The 7,943-nt window shown below is 34.4% G+C and overlaps 1 non-coding gene across 1 annotated transcript; it reads left to right on the top strand.

Moving 5' to 3' along the window:
* The first annotated feature begins 7,599 nt into the window (after positions 1-7,599).
* On the top strand, positions 7,600-7,706 carry LOC131183670 (small nucleolar RNA R71). Its single transcript, XR_009151709.1, has one exon. It is a non-coding gene; the product is annotated as a small nucleolar RNA R71 (small nucleolar RNA).
* The last annotated feature ends 237 nt before the right edge of the window (positions 7,707-7,943 follow it).

Below are 7,943 nucleotides of genomic sequence, written 5' to 3'. Positions count from 1 at the left end.
GAGAGATCATCGGGTATATTGAGTATACCATATTTTGCATTTTGTATTGTAATGTATGTTCACTGTATGTATATAATGTTCTTGGTTTTGAGCAGTTATAAATTAAAATTGTACATTGAAGTTATAAAATAAATTGTAAATTATTTTGGTTTGTAAATATTGTGATATTTTTCTTTTATCTCAGCCTTTGAAAATACTGAAAAATTTTTGTGGATTTGAGTTGAGAAACACATTGTGTTAATTAAATGTTGGAGTTTGAGATTGATAAATATAATTGAAGTGCTTTTTTATAGGTTTTTAAAGAACTGCTTTATTCAAAATACAAATGGCACTCTGCCAAAATTTTTACAGAAATTATTATTTCTTCAAATGTGTTAGCTGTTTCACTTCAGTTCAAAAAAAAAAATTTTTAACACCTGTAAATAGTGCTCACCACTGTAAAAAGAAGTAGGAAAAATTTTAAAATCCCTTGTAGTATATTTAATGGGTTATTAGTAGACGAAGTTGGTAATTCATTAGGTATACTGCAGGATCATGTTATGCCTTACAGAGGGGTAGGGTGTGACAAGAACATATCTTCCTCTGTTCAACTCCAATTATACCAGATGATTTGGAAACTTAAGGCATAGGCTTAAAATTTTGCTTTAGAGACCCTATATAAATTCTAGGTGTAAAGTATTTGAATGTTGAGTGAAAATCTAAGTTAGAAATCTGGAAACCTGGAATTCTTAGGACTCTGTATTCGTGAATGTAGGTGGTAATTTAGCTATAACTCATGATTTAGGCCTCCAAATTAGGTGATTCTTGAACCATTGGAAACTTAAAACATTTAAGAACATATCTTATGAAGACTACTTTGATTGAATCTATCTTTAAGATAGTCAAATTGGCCTATGAATAGGAACCTTGAATTCTGATTGTATCCAGACCTAGTCAGGTAGAAACTGGACAGTATGCAGAAAAATGAGCATAACTTGAGATCTAGACCTTGAAATGGGGTGATTCTTGATTTAAATGAAAGTTAAGACATAAGGCTAAAACTTTCATGAAGGAATATTGTCCAAAAGTTGTGGGTAAGCAACCTTAAAATTAACTAGAATATAGGGCACAGAATCTAGAACCTGGTAGGAGTGCATTCTAGACTGTCCAAAGTAAAAAGGGTATAATTTACCCTAGGAAACTCCAAATGAGGTGATTATTATTTTGTTGGGAAGTTAAGATCCAAGGGATCAACTTTCATGCAGAACGAATTGGCAAAATCTGATTGTAACTTATTCAAATCTGGACTCCAAAATGTGTCCAGAATCTGCCCTATAATTGGTGAAGTTGAAATTTGCTTAAGGATAGCTATTGATTAATTGACCATAACTTTTGATAATTGAATCCAAATTAAGTGATTTAAAAACTATATTAAAGTTAAGACATAGATTTAAAAATTTCATGAAGAAAATTGAATTTAAATCCTGCAATTACTAGGTCAAAATGCTTGAGCAAAGTAATACATAATGTTTGATTTTTGTTAGAATTTGACAATGGACATCATAGGTGTGAATTTTGTGTAAATGTATGAAATTTACATGCATGCTATATGAAAATATGATAATCTCATAAGTTTATGTGCATCCAAGTATTGTTGATTACATCATGTTAAAAATAGAAATGATAATTACCTTATTAAACCCGGGTGAACCTAGACAGTGAATTATAGTTTTGGATAGATTGGCATGCCAATAGGGGACATCATTAGCAATACCACATTAATTATGTTATTGGATTGATAAATGTCTATTAGAGGCACCAAGTCCCCATTGTTGAACCGATAAGAGACACTGAGTGTTCAGTACCAGGAGCTCCATATCCAGACAGTTATATAGAGGCACCGAGTGCCCATTGTTAAACTAGTAAGAGGCACCGAGTGTTTAGTACCGGGAGTCCCATATCCAAATCATATAGTTCTATCATAGGCTACTGTGGGCATATGACAAATCTTATAATGTGATTTTAATTAAGAAATTGCACATAAATATAATAAGAACTATGCTAAACCTTGAATATTATTTATAAAATCTCTTATAATATATATAGAAGTTTTGCTTTTATTCTTTTTAAATTATTAGTGCACCACTAAGCTGTGAAATGTAGCACATAGGTTTCTCCTCACGTAGGTACAGAAGGTAAAGAGTAGATAACCAGAGATAAGAGAGGAGGGAGTAGACCTACAGAAAAGTTTAAAGTTACCTCGTACTTGGACTTGGACGTTGTGGTAGATGCACAACCAATACTAGATGCAATTTTGGTCACTCATTTGTGTATTCCAATTGTCATGTATCAAAACACTTGATGTAAATTTATTTTGGATGACTGTAAATTAAGTACAAACATACTTTGTTACATTTACAAATTTATGTCTCAATATATGTTATGTTAATATTACATATGATGAAGAAATGAATTTGATTACAACTATGATGAGAGTTTATTAGCAATATTGTTGTAATTGAAAATATGATTTTTAACAGGTGTTATTAATAGGTGAATGTTAAAAGTTTAGGGAAAACTCTTGCAATTTTTTCCTTCGAAATTTATAATTAAAAAATTAAAAATAATCATTAAGGAAGAAAATTATTCAAATATAAGTTTAGGTGCTCCGTGCACAGATGTGACATTCCTTGCTCAGTTTCACTGTAGGTCGGGTAGGGAGTGTTACAAACTAAGAATAAGAAAATAAAAAATAGGGAGATAGAAATCCAAATCTGTTTGATTCTCGGGTTGCCTCCCAAGTGGTGCATTTTTTAAAGTCTCATGCTTAACTTCAAGCCTTCTTTTTCATCCAACATATTGTGGTTCCTCCAAATCCACTTCCTCAACATTGCAAACTTGAAAACCTTCATAGAATGGTTTGAGCCTATGCCCATTCACTTTAAATGCCTTATTTGTTATTAAACTTTGGATCTCAACTGCATTATGTGGAAAAGCATTAGTAACAACAAAGGGACCAATCCATCTATAAGTCAACTTACCTAGAAAAAGCTTGAGCCTTGAATGGAAAAGAAACACTTTTTGTCCAACTTCAAATTGTTTTCCCAAAGTCACTTTGTCATGGAAGGCTTTAGTTTTCTCCTTGTAAATCTTGGAATTTTCATAAGCATCATTTCATATCTCCTCTAACTCTTGCAATTGCAACTTCCTATGCTCACCAGCCTCATTCATTTGCAAATTGTATTACTTCCCAGCCCAAAATGCTTTTTGTTCCAATTCCATAAGAAGATGATAAGGCTTATTATAAACTAAGTGATAAGGGCACATACCAATTGGTGTCTTATATGCTACTCTATATGCCCATAGTGCATCATCAAGCTTTAAACTCTAATCCTTTCTATTTATTTTCACTGTCTTTTTAAGGATGGATTTGATTTCTTTGTTAGACACTTCAGCTAGGCCACTAGTTTGGGGATGGCATGCAATGGACACTTTATGAGTCACATGGTACTTTTTCAAGAGAGCCTCCATTATTCTATTGCAAAAATGAGTTCCTCTATCACTTATGAGAGCTCTCAGGATTCCATGCCTGTTTAATATGTGAGACTTCACAAAATCCACAATAACTTTAGCATCATCAGTCTTGGTGGCTTTAGCTTCCACCCACTTTGAAACATAATCAGCAGCAAGAATAATATAAAACATAACCAAAAGAATAAGGAAATGGCCCCATGAAATCAATACCCCAAACATCAAAAATTTCACATACTAGTATAGATGAAAGAGGCATTTGATCTCTAGAAGTTAGATTAATAGTTCTTTGGCATTGTTCACATGTCTTACAAAACATATAAGCATCACAAAACAAAGTAGGCCAAAAGAAACCACATTTAAGTACCTTGAAAGCTATTCTTTTTGGTCCAAGTTGACCTCCACTTTCATATGAGTGACAAAAGGTGAGAATAGAGTTATATTCAGATATTGAGATACATACCTTCTAATCACTTGATCAGCACCATACTCCCATAAATATGGCTCATCCCAAACATAGTATTTTGCATCACTCTTTATTTTATCTTTTTGAGCTCTAGTAGAATTAGGGGGAAAAGACTTGGTAACTAAATAATTAGCAATATTAGCACACCATGTTTCACCTCCATTAAGTGCATACAAGTGCTCATCTGGGAAAATTTTTTATAATGGCAATGCATCTTTTTCTTGATCCAATCTGCTAAGATGACCAGTAACTAAATTTTTAGTGCCTCTTCTATCTTTGATCTCCAAGTTAAATTCTTGCAATAAGATTATCCACCTTATCAATCTTGGCTTGGCTTCTTTCTTTTTCAATAAGTACCTAAGTGCTGCATGGTCAGAATAAATAATAACTTTAGTACCTAATAAATAAGAGCGAAACTTTTCTAATGCAAAGACAATAGCAAAGAGTTCTTTTTCAGTGGTAGAGTAGTTACATTGGGCATCCTCCAATGCTCTTGAAGTGTAGTAAATCGCATGAGATGCCTTCCCTACTCTTTGCCCCTAAAAAACCCCCATAGCCTTGTCACTTGCATCACACATAATCTCAAAAGGTAGATCCCAATTTGGAGGTTGAATGATGGGTGCAGTAGTGAGAAGCTCTTTCAACCTATCAATTGCTTATTTGCAAGACTCTTCAAATCTGAACTCTACATCCTTTGCTTGTAGGCGACACAATAGTAATGCAATCTTGGAGAAATCTTTGATAAACCTCTGATAGAAACCTGTATGTCCAAGGAAAGAATGCACTTCCTGCACATTTGTGGGATAAGGTAATACATGTATAATATATATCTTGGCTTTATCAACCTCAATTCCCCTAGATGACACAACATGCCCCAAAACTATACCTTGCTCAACCATAAAATGACATTTTTCAAAGTTCAACACAAGGTTAGTTTCAATGCACCTATCTAACACAAGTGTAAGATTATGGAAGCATGCATCAAAAGAATCTCCATAAACAATAAAATCATCCATAAATACCTCAATGATGTGCTTTACATAATCTAAGAAAATGCTGATCATACACCTTTGGAACATAGCTGAAGCACTGCAAAGTCCAAAAAGCATGCATAGGTATGTAAATGTGCCAAAGGGGCATGTGAATGTAGTCTTCTCTTGATCTTTAGGAGTTATCATAGTCTGATTATAACCTGAATAACCATTAAGAAAATAATAATGAGAACGACCAGCTAACCTTTCAAGCATTTGATCCATGAATGGTAATGGAAAGTGATCTTTTCTTGTTAAAGAATTCAACTTCCTATAATCAATGCACACTCTCTATCCATTTTGAATTCTTGTAGGAACCAACTCATTATTCTAATTCTTCACCACAGTGGTGCCTATCTTCTTATGAACAACATGAATAGGGCTTACCCACTTACTGTCTAAAATAAGATAGATCACACTTGCATCAAGGAGCTTTAGTATCTCCTTCTTCACCATATCCATCATGGGCGGATTCAACCTCTTTTGTGTCTCCCTTATTGGTTTCCCACCTTCTTCAAGTAAGATACGTTGCATACATGTGGCTGGACTTATTCCCTTAATATTTACCAACATGGACCCAATTGTTGTCTTATGCTCCTTCAACACTTTAATAAGTTTCTCTTCTTACAATAGAGTTAAATTCTTTGCAATGATGACTGGTAGTGTTTCTCCATCACCTGAGAAAGTATACTTTAAGTGATCAGGTAAAGGCTTTAATTCCAACTTGGGAGCCTGTTCAATATAAGGTGAAAGCTTTGTGTGAGACATATCCAAATCAATGTTAGCAACATTATACCTGTCATGTTGTGGGGGTAACACATTCAACTCCTTAACCATCTCTTTAAGTTCATTTCCCAATGACATCTCCTTTGGTGTAATTGTGGCATCTCCATCATTCAAATTATAGCTAATTGCTACATTCAACTTTGTTATCTCCACTTAGCTCAAAAGCTTCCTGCACCAATGGTTCAATAACATCTAAACTACAAACAAAATGCACATCAATAGGATATCTCATGGCTTCAAAAATATTAAAATGCACAATCTCACCATCAAATTCCATAAAGAGAGTACCATCATGCACACTAATTTTAGTTCTAAAAGTTTTCAAGAATGGTCTTCCTATCAATAAAGGTGCAGTATTAGGAGAATTATCATCCTCCATATCCAAAATATAAAAATTATTAGGGAAAACTAATTCATTGACTTGAACCAAAACATCCTCAATTACCCCATCAGGATATGCATTAGATCTATCAGCTAGCTATATGATAACACTAGTTTCTTTCAAAGGCCCAAGATTTAAAGAAGCATAAATAGATCTAGGCATAACATTAATAAATACTCCTAAATCTAACATAGCCCTCTCAAATCTAGTATTACCAATTTTGTATAGAATAGTAAACATACCTGGATCTTTGCATTTGGGAGGTAATTTCTTTTTTACCACAACAAAGACATTCTCCCCCACACTTACCTTCTCATTACCTTTTAGATTTCTTTTAGATGTGCACAACTCTTTGAAAAAATTTTCATATCTTAGCACTTGCTTGATTGCATCCAAAAGAGGGATGTTGATCTCCACTTTCCTGAACATATCCAAAATCTCCTTTTCTTGCTCTTCTTTCTTTGCTTTTACAAACCTATTAGGAAATGGAGGTATAGGTTTATAATCTGAGAGAGGTGTAAAAAGACTTACCTTTGAATGGACTTCTACCTCTTGCTCTTCTTCCTTATTTTTGTCAACCACTTTTTCTTTTTCAACTCTATGGTAGACCTTTTGTTCAGCTGGAGTCTCCTTGCTTGGCGCTTCCACTTCCTTACCACTTTTAACACAATTGCACATTAATTCTCTTTTGGGCTCTTAATTGGTTGAGAAGGAAGCTTACCAAACCCTTGTGCTTCCAATTTGCTAATTGACGTGGCCGGTTGGCTCATTTGATTTTCCAAATTCTGGATACTTGCCTTGTCTCCTTCTGAAAATTCATAATATTAGTAGCAAGAGATTTGACAATATCCTCTAAAAGTATACCTTGATCTTGAGATGCTAGTTATGATTGCCTTTGAAATTGCGGTTGCACTTGGTTGAAACCAGGGGGTCGATTAGGAAAGGTGTTTCGTTGTGCTTGATTTCTGTAGCTAAGGTTAGGATGATCCCTCTATCCTTGATTGTATGTGCTTGCATAAGGATCATACTTCCTTTGTGGTGGACTAAGAAATCCTCCAATTGCATTTGCATGCTTAATGGAATCCTCTTGCAATGTAGGACACATATCAGTTAGATGTCCTTGTGCTACACATATACCACATGTCTTCACTTGCTGCACATTCCCTATAACCAACTGGTTAACAAGATAAGTCAAATTAGCTATTTGATTTTCTAAGGAAGATGTACTTACCTTATTGACTCTTCTTATCGGTAGATCATTCCTTACTCCAAACTGTTGTGAATTTGTAGCCATGTTTGATATCAAGTTCTTTGCTGCTTCAGGTGTCTTATTTACCAAAGCACCTCTACTAGCTGCATCTATCATGCCTATGTCAATAGGAAGAAGACCTTCATAAAAATATTAAATGAGTAGTTGGTTACTTATTTTATGATGTGGGAAACTTGCACACAATCTCTTGAATCTCTCCCAATACTCATGCAATGACTCCCCATTATACTGCCTAATACCACAAATATCTTTTTTATTATTGGCCGCCCTTGAAGCTGGAAAGTACTTCTCTAAGAATAGCCACTTAATATCATTCCATTTGTTTATGGAACCATAAGGTAGGTAGTAGAGCCAATCTTTAGCTACATCCCCCAATGAGAATGGGAATGCCCTCAACCTAATTTGCTCCTTTGTAATACCTGTAGGTTTCATGCTTGCACATGCAACATGGAACTCCTTGAGGTGTTTATGAGGATCCTTACCTGCAAGACCATGAAA

Source organism: Hevea brasiliensis, chromosome 9, assembly GCF_030052815.1.
Source record: "Hevea brasiliensis isolate MT/VB/25A 57/8 chromosome 9, ASM3005281v1, whole genome shotgun sequence".
Lineage (NCBI taxonomy): Eukaryota > Viridiplantae > Streptophyta > Magnoliopsida > Malpighiales > Euphorbiaceae > Hevea > Hevea brasiliensis.
The sequence above is the reverse complement of the archived record's forward strand: the minus strand, read 5'-3'. Positions and strand labels throughout refer to the sequence as shown.